This window comes from Lepisma saccharinum, chromosome 14 (assembly GCF_977018435.1).
Source record: "Lepisma saccharinum chromosome 14, izLepSacc3.1, whole genome shotgun sequence".
NCBI lineage: Eukaryota > Metazoa > Arthropoda > Insecta > Zygentoma > Lepismatidae > Lepisma > Lepisma saccharinum.
Window position 1 is genome coordinate 43,790,088 of NC_139242.1, and position 13,585 is coordinate 43,803,672.

The window sequence follows — 13,585 nt, forward strand, 5'->3', positions numbered from 1 at the left end:
GGGGGGGGCAAGGACAGTTTGCTTTCTATTGTAGACAAGGCTTGGCATTAAGAGACCATAGTGAGAGGGCAAAAAATGGGGGGACATGTGCCCCCACGCCCCCTCTAATCGCCGTCACCGTCAGGGGCAGTTGTCTTTCTTTCGTCAACATTGTTATTAAGAATTGTTTCTTCGGTAGTCTATTTGAGGTTTTCAAATTGGTTGGTTGGTTGAGCTTAACCACTTAATGCACCTAAACACTAATCGGGGCTGGACCTACAGTTTAAAGTAGGATCGAAAACCATTGTGCAATGTTCCTCCACCGGGCATCGAACCCAAGACTCCTTCATTACAAGGTGACGATGTTACCAATACGCGATCAGAGAGGCCGGTTTTCGTTAATTGCCTATAGCTCAGTGTGATAAACTGTTTTATCATACATGCTTAATAAAAAGTTGATTGGTATTTAATGTGGTGGCTGAACGTGAATCATGTTTTCTTTATTTTTAACATCGCACGCTTTAAATTTAATTTAACAGCCCAAGATGATTAATCCTGGCGCCACCGATGGCAACAAAGTCGTTAACTTGTTTATTACTGTGAACGAAATATCAATAAATAACATAATTGATTGAACTTCATATCAGCATAACAATCACACGAAATGAGCTTCATCGAGCTTCAAACTGCCCTCTATCTTTGCGCTTAGAGCAGTATAATGCTCTTGCATATTTAACTTGTCATAGGGGTACACGTAATATCGACATATAATAGAAGTGTTTAAATTATTAATGTGCGTTTGGAATCGATGTTTGCTTTTCCCAGAATCATTATGAATCCGTTTTGTGTATCGTATTGTCTGCGCATTACATGTTAGTACAACACGTTTAGATTATAGGATATAGATATAGGAATTATATAGCAGTCAGTGGCGCAGGAACGTTTTTCATTTGGGGGGGTACAAAATTCAGCCTACCATATATATATATATGTCCAATCAAGTGTCGCAATAATAATAATTAGGATGATTATATTTAATTAAATTAATATATTAATTAATTAAATATGTACATTAATTAATATTGTATTGTTATTATTGCATGAATAGGTAAAATATAGTAAAAGAATAGAACTATAACAGCAGGTATTCATTATGTAGCTTACGTGTAGTTAAGATTCCCAAGATTTGCACAAAAACAACTGCCCTGGCAAGGAATTTAATGTCAGATAGAAAAATAATTGAATATTTATTGAATAACAAAAAAGGAGTGAGATCCAATTAACGAAAAGTAAAGTTCCTGATTAATATTTTATGTATATTATCATTAGTAGTGTGCATAAATCTTTGGAATCCTTCAAAGCCGTATGAGCCAAATTCCTTGCCTTCCAATAAGTTCAGCGGATAAAACCATCGAGTAAACAGGGTGCAGCAGAAATAACTCCTGGATTTCATTCGTGAATAACAAAGCAACGATAGATGTTATGCAAAATTTTATTTCACAGTTGGAAAGAACAAGGATTACCATTTTGTTTCCCATATGTACCGAGACAACTCCATGAACGCCCCTACTTTTTTGAGGAAGACGACACGCAGTTTATGTAACGTCTGACCGTTATGTATGGATGTTACGCAACTTCCTGCAGCCGCAATCGAACGAACGTGGCAAATTGGCTGTGTGGTTCCAACAGGATGGTGCCACAGCACGCGTATCGATGAACGTGCTACGTGAAATGTTTCCAGGGCGTCTGATCTCACTTTTAAGTCACCTTCCATGGCCAACTCGTTCCCCCGAGCTCGCACCCTGCGACTTCTTTCTGTGGGACTACCTGCAGACTAAAGTTTACCAAGGAAGGCCGAGGACAGCCAATGATCTTAAAGATGGTATCAGACAGGAAAGAGCGGCAATACAGACCAGACATGACTAGGAGGGTAATGCAGAACTTCAGTGCGAGACTTCAGAAATGCGTACACCGTGCAGATCGGCATTTGGACGATATCATTTTAAAACAAAGTCAACTATGTCACCCAAAATGGTGACTTGTGGCAATTTTGTAAAAAATAATTGGAACATTTTGTTCTTTGCAAATGTGCAATAAAATGGTAAACCTTGTTCTTTCCAACTGTACAATAAAGTTTTGCATAACATCTATCGTTGCTTTGTTATTCACAAATGAAATCCGGGAGATATTTCTGCCGCACCCTAACTTTTAATTGTTACGCTGTTCAAGCATGGTATTGGCATTGATGAAAATTGAGTATAACAAATGCTAAACAATTATATTTTGATAAATTACTTTTACTACTTGGTAAGTCTTTTGGGGGAAGGGGTCCGGACCCCCTGGACCCCCACAAAAACGTCCTTGATACCTAGGTATAATGTGAAGCCATGAGAAATATTCTCTTTTAGAACAGCACACACGAATGTCCTGTTATTTAATGCAAAATATGCATAAATATTTTTCATTGTTTCTGTTAGAATTTAAGTTTAAAAAAAAAACAGATTTTAAAATCAGATAACAATTCTGAAACATATAAGGCTAAGCTCTGGACCTCATTCTGGGCTTATTTGGATTTCACGGAACAGAAAATCAGGAGTGAGGGGGTGAGCCACCCCAACCAGGAATAATCATCTCCCACCCACTGGATATAGAAACTACATTACATAGAGTTCCACTTCAGTTCCGTTCTTTCTAATTTTAAAAGTCCCATAGCTACGCATAAAAATATCTTTAAACAATTTATGGCAGGTGTGTACCATATCCAATGCCTTTTAGAAGCCATGTATTTGGTATTTTCTCAGACATCTATAGGGTGTTGTCGTATTAAAAAAGAAAAAAATGAGTTCAGATGGTTCCCAATCAACTCGTAAGAAGTCTAACTTTGAAATATTTGTGAAAAATATGACAAATCGTTTATTTGTAATACAATTCGCTGTACCTAATGACGCTCTTCAAGTACTGAAAGTAATATCATTCGGTTCATTTACAAAACCGAAATCCTTCAGCTCTCAGAAGTAGCAAGGAAAAGCCATACCCTCAAAAGTTTATTCTTTCTTTTCAATTTTTGGTGGACAATGTGAAGAGCCGGCCAAGGTTTATTTTCGTATGTAGTGGTATTAAATGCAAATACATGCGTGTGTTTTAGGATGACATGTCAATTTCTCGTTTATGTGAAAATGTAAACTTTAATGTAAGCAGAAGCATGTGCGCTTCACAGTTAAAGATTTTCGCATCTACAAGGAAAATCCAAAACACATTCCCACCTCGCCGTACTCCGTGGCGGAGGGGTTAGCATAGCGCGCTATGACGCATGAGGTCCCAGGTTCGAATCCTGGCCTGCCCATGGGTGTTATTTTTGAGTGTCCATCAATTTCATCATATTATCATCACTCATCCTCATCTTCGCGATTAGCCAAAAGTGGCAGAAATGCGAAGTAAAATAAACCAAATCAATCAATCAAATATTCCCATCTTACTCCCAGAGACCTTGTAAATCCAATCCAAAATCTACCAATAGAACCTGCAGTGAGTCTCATTTATCTCGTGCATTCATCTGACTAATGTAATTTTCTTACAATTTGACTTTAGAGTTTAACATAAAATGGCGTTGTGTTTGTGTTGCATTCGATATCACAATTAGATTTTAAGCAATTTATGTCCAATTATAAGTATACCTAATACATAGGTAAAAAATATTCCCCCCTCTGATAAAATCGCAAATTGCACCCTGTTTAAATGTCTAGGAAAGATTTCATTTCACCTAGGAATGAGTCGAGAATTGTCACAGCCTCATCTTGTATCCTGTGTGGTGAGGTCCTTCTCGTTCTTGTTTGTGCTTATTTTTCTTTCGGTTTCCACTCTGAAGTTATGAAAACTTATTCCAAATTTACCTCATTCTCAGATAGGCTAATCGGCACTCTTTTTTTTAAAAAAAAAATATATCTTAATATATAGGTTTAAGTATAGTTTTCCCAACACCATCTTACAAATTTATGAAAAATATGGCTGAGGTACAGGAGTGCATTGTAAAGCCCCCCCCCCCCCCCAGTTGGTCTGTCGTGCCTCGTCTCGTTCGTGTAAGTGTTCCGTTTCGGAAAATTCCATTATAAATATTCAAAAGAAAATGGGGTCAGTCATATACTCTTCTGATGAAGATTTGTATCTTATCTTCGAATCGACGCGACCACTGCTTTAGAAATGTGTACCCCCCCTTACGCAAAGCAGCAATCGTCTCCAGCGTAATTGTCTGAGTCAATCTGATTCCATCGTTCCACACACATTTTAAACAATTTTCATCTCGTTAAAGAGGTTTCCAAGAACTTAGGTCAAGCACAATGTAGTATAATAAGTTTACAATTAAATGTTTTGAATTTCTGTGGTAAGGACTATAATGCTTAAAATTTATAAACAATAATACATTTTTTATTGGGCGAATTGATAATAGGTAATTTTAACAGTAGCACCTTCCGTCTGCTGTCAAATTACCAAAGGGGGGTACAACTCGATTTACGGATTTAAGGGGGTACAGTACCCCCCCTTCAAAAATTTGCGGGGGTACAATGTACCCCTGTACCCCCCCGTTCCTGAGCCACTGATAGCAGTCATATTTCTCTATATAATTAATCATTAAAAACATAGGTGGCTATAACGTGCACAAACCTCTAAGTAGAGACGTACCAAAGTTAGGAAGTCAATGCGTCGGTCAGGAAATCGATGTGTAGTCGTGAAAATTCAATTGCTTATTTTCTTGTTCAGTGGCGTCCCTTCATAACTTGAACACCTTCCCCTCTTCTCAAATACGTCCTTATTTCCATTTTTACTCCCGTGTGCAGGAGTTTATCCAGAATTTTCCGTTTGGGTGAGTTTAAGTTCGTATTGACGGGGTGTAAGTGTAAATTTAGAGCCACAATGACCATAAATTGGGCCTTTGTGAAATATTTCAGAGGGTGTTGAAGACATTTTGAACGAGTGTTAGGGCAGGTGATGGGGTGTGAATAAGTCACTGCTTATGTGTCTTCCTCGCAAAAGAAAAATGATTGCTTGATTGTTTGAGTTTTGCATTAAGTCCACTTTTGTGCACAGATAGGCTAATTGGGACTAAACCTACAATTGAAAGTGGAGTCCGAACCGCCATGTGCCTCCACCGGGTATCGCACCCTGGACCCCTCCAAGACGACGACGTTACCACTACGTCACCGGACAGACCCACTCGCAAAAAATATAGCCTATACTCGTATTTCACGAATATTGAATCTTCGCTGAATATTATATTGAAGCTGTGTCGTTTTTGAGGGCTCGTACCTTCGAAACGATTTTTTTGTACATTACAAGGGTAGCGAGAAGTAAAGGTATCCTCTGTGCATTGCACACTGCCATGAAGGTACGAGGGAAGATGAGTGAAGGTAGAGTAGATCAGCACCACGCTCCGACTGCCTTTACCCCAGGTTTGCCTTTAGATCTGGTCCCATTGATTGAAGGCTAGTGGAACCCCAGAGCCGCTTTGTGCAGGAACTTATATGGAAATTTCCACTTGAGGTCAGCAACTACGGGAATCGATCCTGGGTCTCCTGCATGGCAGTCAGGCTCCTTATCAACGGAACCACGCAGCAGATTTAGTAACACGATAAAGATTTTTTATTAATTCCTGACAAAATGCATTTGGAAATAAATATATTTCTCCTTCCTACCTTTCTTGTTCTACGCAATAATGGCAATAATGTGTACAATTTATGATACTGATTTTGTTATTTTACGAAAGTACAGACACTAAGAAAGATGGTTCGGTTTTTCAAAATTGCACTGGCCCTTGCGTGTTCCGCAAGCAGCAATATTGTGTGGTAAAATGGGTTCCAGGACATTAAAGATGGACGTTTCTGTATCGTTACGTGACGTGCATATGGTAGAATAAGAATGTAATAATGATATCCTCTTCGCAAATGAAAAGTCACAGCAATAACTGGAGTTATACCGTATTTTTAGTTTTCTGTACTTCTAAACGTAAATGCTATTTTCTACGACCTACCTTTATGATCATCTATCAAGACACTCCTCGTCTTCGAAAAGCTTGATGTTGAAGAATATGTTAATTATTATTAATTTAACATGGTTATTGACGATTTGGTTTGCCCATTGGCTTGCAGGAAAATTTGGTTGAGCGCAATGGGTAATATCATATCTCATTTTTTATCATTCATTAAAGAAACTGATGGATTTTATCTTCATTTCTAAATCTGTTTTCTATGCGAGTTTTAGTGGCGTCTTCTGAAAATTTGACATGGTTAACTGCAAAATTCTTATTTATTGTATATATTTATTATATGCCCCATTATTTAGATGCAATAGCAAAAAACACCAATGGAGGCATGCAAGTAAAACAAGAACAGAAGTCCGACGACTTCAAATTTTCCGGCAATGTCTAAATGTTTTATAAAATCTCGACCTTTACCTAAAATTGGACCTAGATTCGCCAGTACCAAAGGAAATTACCTTCAAGTAGCAACACTGCCTCTGCCAGACTGGCTAAGATAATTGATTTACATGCACAGTCACCAGCAAAGGTGTTTTGGAGTTTTGCAGTAAAGGAATAATGAGTGAATTTGAGTCCTTGCAGGTAATCCAGCCGAAACATTCAACAAATTCTCACTTTGCGAATGGTGGTGTATATATATAACACCATTCGGTGATATACTATATATTAGGGTTGAGCGGATGACAATGTATCAGTATTGGCTGATACCAGTGGTATCAATATTGAAAAGCATCGGTTGAATTGTATTTACCAATACCAACCAATAATTTTCCTGCATTTTGATTATTTGCGGAGTCTGCAAAAATGGCACCTGACACTTTCACACAGTCTGTTTGAAGTTTCCATTGTATTTGTACCGTATTTGTACCAATCTTACTTTGCGATCACGCAACAAGTATTTTAATATTCTGAAATGTTTTTAATACTTTAAAGCTAAACTCTGGTAAATTGATGTTTATATTTAGAGTGGAATATTCACCCACTAATATTAATCAATACTTAACTTTTAATTGTTACAATTTTCAAGCATCAGTATCGGTGGGAATCGGTAAGAGTATCGGTATATTCAAGAGTACTTACTGGAATCCTCCCCCCCCCACTGGAAAATTTTCAAATACTACAATGTTGATAACGAAATGTAGGTGTTTCATTAAAGTATTTACCATGGATTACAGTACCCCGCAAAAAAGTTTCCAGTAATTAAGTCTTCTGAGCTGAAATGTATTAAAATATCTCAAAGGATTCCACAAAGTTCAGAACCTCTTCTCAAAGCAGTGTTGCCACTCTTCTCTACGCAGTGTAGTTAATTCACCACATAGGCAAGAATGGCTTATTCTGGTATTGGGAATTGGTGAACTCTTAGTCTGTTTTTCGCCATTTGATTTTAATTCCTAGTTTACCTTTCCTTACTTTTTATATGCGAACCCAATCTCCTATTGCTCAGGTCATACAAGTGGGCTTCAATACTTTTTTGTTTTCTTTCACTCTCATTGTTTTACATATGCAAGTCTGTTTTATAGATGGTTATAGGTTACATGATCTTCTTAGTCCCATGGATACACCTAATATTCCTCTTTACTCTCAGATTCATTTTTAAGAATTCTTCTATATGCACTATCATCAGTTGTTGATAAACTAATGAGGGTAATTTCAGTGGCGTGCGGTGACATTTAGACTAGGGTACGCAAGAGAAATACGTAAGTGAAATCCTTAGTGGATAATTTACCAAACTTTGAAATAGTGGCTGTATCAAATGCATTCATATGCACACAAAAAGAAAAAAAAGATTTCTACCGCATTTTTTGGTATGTTGAAGGAAGTAGAATTTAAGCTTCCTTTATGCACACTAAAGATGATTGAAGTTAGTTGAATTGAAATGGGATCTAATTCAGATTTTTTTTTATATAAAAATATAACCTTGAAACGCTACCGGAGAGATTCAGATGTAATACGATAAAACATTTGTATGATATTTTATATACTTGCTTCGCAAATATATTCTCAAAAAACGTGCAGCCCAACAATTCAACCTTGATTAGTTTCTTCATGCAGCGCGATGCACATTGAACGGGAACGAAAGGACAGACAAATGTTTAAATAAGTAATATCTTAATTAAGGGTTGAGGAAGAAATACACACATAAGTAAGTTTTTTCCTGAAAATGCCTAACATACTGCTTACCATCCTTCGTAACTCCTGCCTGAGACAAGTCCTCCAATTCAGGAACAGGCCTCCCATTTCGGATTATTTCCACTTTATTTTCGTAACTATATGACGAAAAACCCCTCTCCAGAACGTCATCAACAACTCCCGATTCCATATTATTTCTATTTCACCTCTTCACCGCACTGACAAAACAATAATAAGAACGAAACACTGCAAATTTCACACGCAAGACGGAAGAAACAAAAAACGTCAACCTCTCGCGGTAACAAGTGTCTCCTTCCTCGAAATAGCCAGTCACATTTGTAGATGAATGGATCAGGGTTGTCAGTCGACGAGATATTTTGTAGAATGAAGAAATTAAGGAGACTCGTAGAAAATGCATCAGAATAGAATGGTATTAATCCCAACACACTTCAAAAGCTCAAATAAACGTTGGGCAGGGTTAGAAGTCCTGAGGGGGAAGGGAGGGATTTCCCCCCACCAATAATCTTGGCCTCAAAAATCCCCACACCAAAATTTCCCGGGCGGGAGAGTTTTTGTTATAACAATGAAAGATGAAGGATAATATTGAAAACATACACTACCTCTTCAAGAGATCTTTAACAGATCTACACCAATAGCAAAATATGTACAATAGAAGTAAAACAGGAATGCAAGACAAATATAAATATGATGTTAATTGAAAAACTATTGCATAATAAAACGATTCCAACTATTTTTGTAATTTATTGACATCTTTAACCCGTTAGTAAATGAATTAGTTTGCTACTTTATAAATATCTCATGTATATAAAAGTAACAAATTGATTTCTTTGTATGTATTTATTAATAATGCATTTTTAAATATTTAGAAATTCATTATTTTTTTTATATTGAATGACATTATAAATATGTATATCATAATTATATTATGTGTATATGTAATATATGCGCGCGTGTGTGTAGATTGAGATATCCCCCCCCCACCACCAATATGATTTTGCACCCTTATGTTGGGCAGAATGTAACGTCCATTTACATAACTTTGTAACGTAAGGGAGCGGGGGTACATTCGAATCCCATAGTAAGCAATGTGTTTATGTTTTTTTCTTTCGTTCATTTATATCGTCAGGTCAACAGTCAACACCCATCCTTATCATAAGCTGAAATGCAAAGTGACACGAATACAATTTTGATCTCTAGAATGAGAAAGACAGATACTGAGAATGGTGTGAAACATGCAAATTGTCCATATAATTTCCCTCTGACACATTGACATGACAACGCCGAAAAAGGTTTCAGGTAAAACGCAATGCTCAGTCGATCACTCCATTTCCCTCACCTCCCGATAAACATTTTCTTGCCTTCCGCTCCGATTTCTATGTCAGTAATCAATTTTTATAACGCATTTTTATTGCAACCAAAGCACAGGGATTAATTTATCTAAGCGTGTCTGTCCAATGTTAGTAAACTAAACATTAGAGAAAAAATATATGTTGACTACTACCAACACTGCAGACGCTGCCAAAATCTTAGGTACCCTGGCTTCTTAGAACCATGTGCTTTGAACAGGAAAATGCACCGTGGGATGAGCGCGGGAAGACCCAAACATATGGTGGGGGTTGATCGGAGCCAATGGGGATTGCCCTCCGAATTTCTAGGGTACCCAACAGAGGCAGCAGCTTTTGCTCGTGGAAATCGGCAGAAGCCACGGTGGATGGGGTGGGTGCGGGCAACACCGAAGGCACAATCGGGATCATTCGGGACTGCCTGGAGGGCCAGGCTACTCGCGCAAGGCAGCAGCGTTCTCGGACGGAAGGTAGAATTTCTGGCAGTGGAAGGGGTTTCGGAGAGACGATAGTTGAATTTTCATGCTCCGAGAAGGTGTGGAAAATTATTATTTTTTCTTACGTTGTTGTGGGTACGCAGTGCGTACCTTGAGTACCCAGAATGCACGCCGCTGGGTAATTTATATAATTACAATCTGATACTCTTTCAGTTCACTAACTGTTTAGTGGAGTGCCAGAATCTATTCTCACCCCAAGTGCAGAAATCTGTGTGTGTGTGCCATCAAGATTGGAAAGTTATTTTCGGCAAATATAAAGTTCAGAGCTGTAACTAAAGGGGAAGCTGGATAGGCATTGTCCACTCAAAGTTAGCAATTTTCCCAACCTAATAAAATAGGACACCCACCCACAGGGACGTCGTTAGGGGGGTCACGCGGGGTCACTGGCCCCGGCAAACGTCCACGTGGCCCCGGGAAACTGTTCTGTATTTGCTGAAAATTTTACTTTGATGACAAATATTGCAAAATAATTCTTCAGTAAATTTTGCTTGCAGTTTGAAACACTTCTTCAATTTTCAGTAGCACAAACCCAAGCAAGGTATTTCTTTCCTATTTCCCTGTTTCTTACTTGTTGAACACAAACAGATGTATTGGGAGGGGATAATAATTCTCGAGAATAATTCTGTTTTCAATGTCTTATTCTCCACAGTTGGTTACAGAGCTGCTTCAATTTGCACCCTTTCAAAAAACACCTTTAGTCCTTTCTAAATTTGTTGTCCCCATATCAGCATAGCTCAATGAATGATTTTAACTATGTATACAAAATTGTCAATAGCAAGATTTGCTTCAAATTTCTCATGTCTATGTACACAATACAGAATTCCAACCTCTTTTACACAGAAAATGAGCCATGGTGGCAGTGGAGGATTAAGCTTCCTCGCCGCCCCTAGGCACAAACTTATTGTGCGCCCTTCTGAAAAGAAAAGTAGTAACTTATTTGCAGTATTTTTACAGGCTAATATAAAAATTAGTGAAGACACTGAAATAAAAAACAAAGGATAAAAAGCAATAACAAACAACGTTTTCAGCATTCTCATTAATTCCACGTCTTAGAAGAATGTCAACTGTAGACTCATTCAGACACCACTCGGCAGGATCGTCACTGACGAAATTTGTACTCTCACTGCCACAATCAGTAACTCCTACGAAATGAGGGGACACTACCTCAGGTGCACTTTCTTCCTCCACTAAACCCACAATATTTTCGACATTTTGCATTTCACACAGTTCACTCAATGTAGCCGCTTCCACTTCAATTTTTGAACATCTTTCGGAAATGACTTGTTCCTTTCGCCTAAAAAACGTGTCCACTGTACAAAGCTTTTTCTGTAAGGTTGCTTCTCTTTCACGCTTTTCGTTTGCAAGTTTACGATAAGCCGCCCCACTTAACTTTGTTCGCTTCATGATGCCTGCTGCATAAAATAATTTTAAAAAACACCAAATCGCAAACGCACTATAATAGCAACAAACTGAATGCACCAGCCAGAGAATACAGTAAGACAGAAACTAGTTGCGGTCCACGCAAAAGCTGCACTCACTCGCACACTTATCAGCAGTGTTTACGTGTTTATTTTTTTTAAGACTGCATTACTGGCATTGTTACAGATGCGAGTTTCAAACAATCAGTCGTCTTTCCTGCCTGGCCATTAACAAAAGCTTAGTGGAAGATCGAGGGGTATGTATTTACAAAAACAAACCAACAAAGGCTGGGCGGCTTGCATTGTCATTGTAAGCGATAAAAGCCACAGCACGAAATTAGAAAAAAAATTGATTAACGCCTGAAGGAGGCAGAGCAGACGAAACATTTCTTGATAACACATAAATCCGATACATCAAGGTTTCTTTCGTATGAAGCGAAAGTTTTGCAAGCCGTTGATTTGAAACATTGGTTTCATACGTCTAAATTGTCACTGTGTACGTAAGACACTTTTTATTATTCTTGATATTCTGCAAAAAGAGATTGGCCGCCCCCAAGAGTTGCCGCCCCTAGGCACGTGCCTAGTGGGCCTATTTGGTAATCCGCCACTGCATGGTGGTCTAGTTGGCATCTGACTGCTACGTGGTAGACCCAGGTTCGATTTCTAGGGTGGATGTTATAAGGTCAGAATTCTTCCAGCCTTCTCCCTGCATAAAGAAGCTCTGGGGTTCACCTCAGCCTGGGGGGGGGGAGGTTAAGGAGGCCAGCATGTGGTGCTGATCACATCACCTCCAAAAACGGCTGAGATCAAGAATGTCCAACAAAATATTATTTAATAATATATATAATCATAGTACCTAACCAAAATATTATTAAAATGTATGGGGCCTTCCCCTACATCCCCTAATTTTATCATCATGGTATGGAGCTATTTCCCAGTCAACACACTAACGTTGCCACAACGTTGTATGTATGTTGCATTTATGATGAATGTTATATGTAGGGGAACAACATTGTGATAACGTTGCATCAATGTTATAAAAAACATTCCACTGAATATGCCTTAGTTTGGATGGTCACCACCATGAGCGCCACAAGTGTCAGATCGGAGTGTTTTATTTAATCTGAATTTGTGTGTGCACTGACCACCAAACCTTATATTTCCTACAGCATACACTAGATGGCAGTGCGACTCAAATGCAAAACAAACATAAGTTTTAGTAACATAAATAAGGATATCTTCGATTGTAATTAGTGAAAAAATGTGTTTTATTATCCTTCGAAATATGTGTGAATATTGAAGTTGTAAGGAAGATCAGAAAATGTAATGTGGTGAATACAAGTGAAACTCCCATGGTAAATATTTTTATCCCAGACTATATAATCAGGTGCTAAGTACTGCAAAAAGAAACTGATTACCAGGTGTAATTAGAGATTGGTTAATTCATCAAACTCTCCAGACAAACAATTGCCTATTTTGGTGGAAGGAAAAGTTTTTATAATATGTAAAGAGAAACTGTGACGTTACAAACATGAGTTTTTCCTGTTATGCATATGTATTATATACAAAAATGCCTTTGCAAGATTGCTAATAGCTTACCATGCAAAATAACCATATTTTAAAAATGCATTGTTATATTCGTAAATTACACAGGCAGCAAGGTAATGTTGCAAAAACATTGTGGCAACGTTAACCCCTTACATACCTAACGTTGCTACGTAATGTTCAGTATATGTTGCCACAACGTTGTCAACCTACGTTGCAGCAATGTTGAAATAAATGACCCTTAAACGTTGACACAACATTGTGTCAACATACATTCAACATTGTAACAACTTTGCCACAACATTGTGGTAACATTACCTTGTTGACTGGCTTGAATGGGAAACTTTACTTTGCCTTACCTTATACAGAAAAGCCAAGTCTTAAATTTCAAAAACAATTTACAAGGGTTGGATAAAAAGTAATGGCAACACTGGTATAATTGATACTTGACTGTATTGGCAGAGGAGCACGTGTTACATTCCTTCAATGTAATCGCCCCCCCCCCCCCAATCTCTACAACCTTCTGCCACACGTATGGAAGGCATCGTACACCGTCAGCGCGTCCATCTCTGTCGATGTCCTACAGTGACCACCCTATAGCACGTATGATGGCTTCGCGCATGT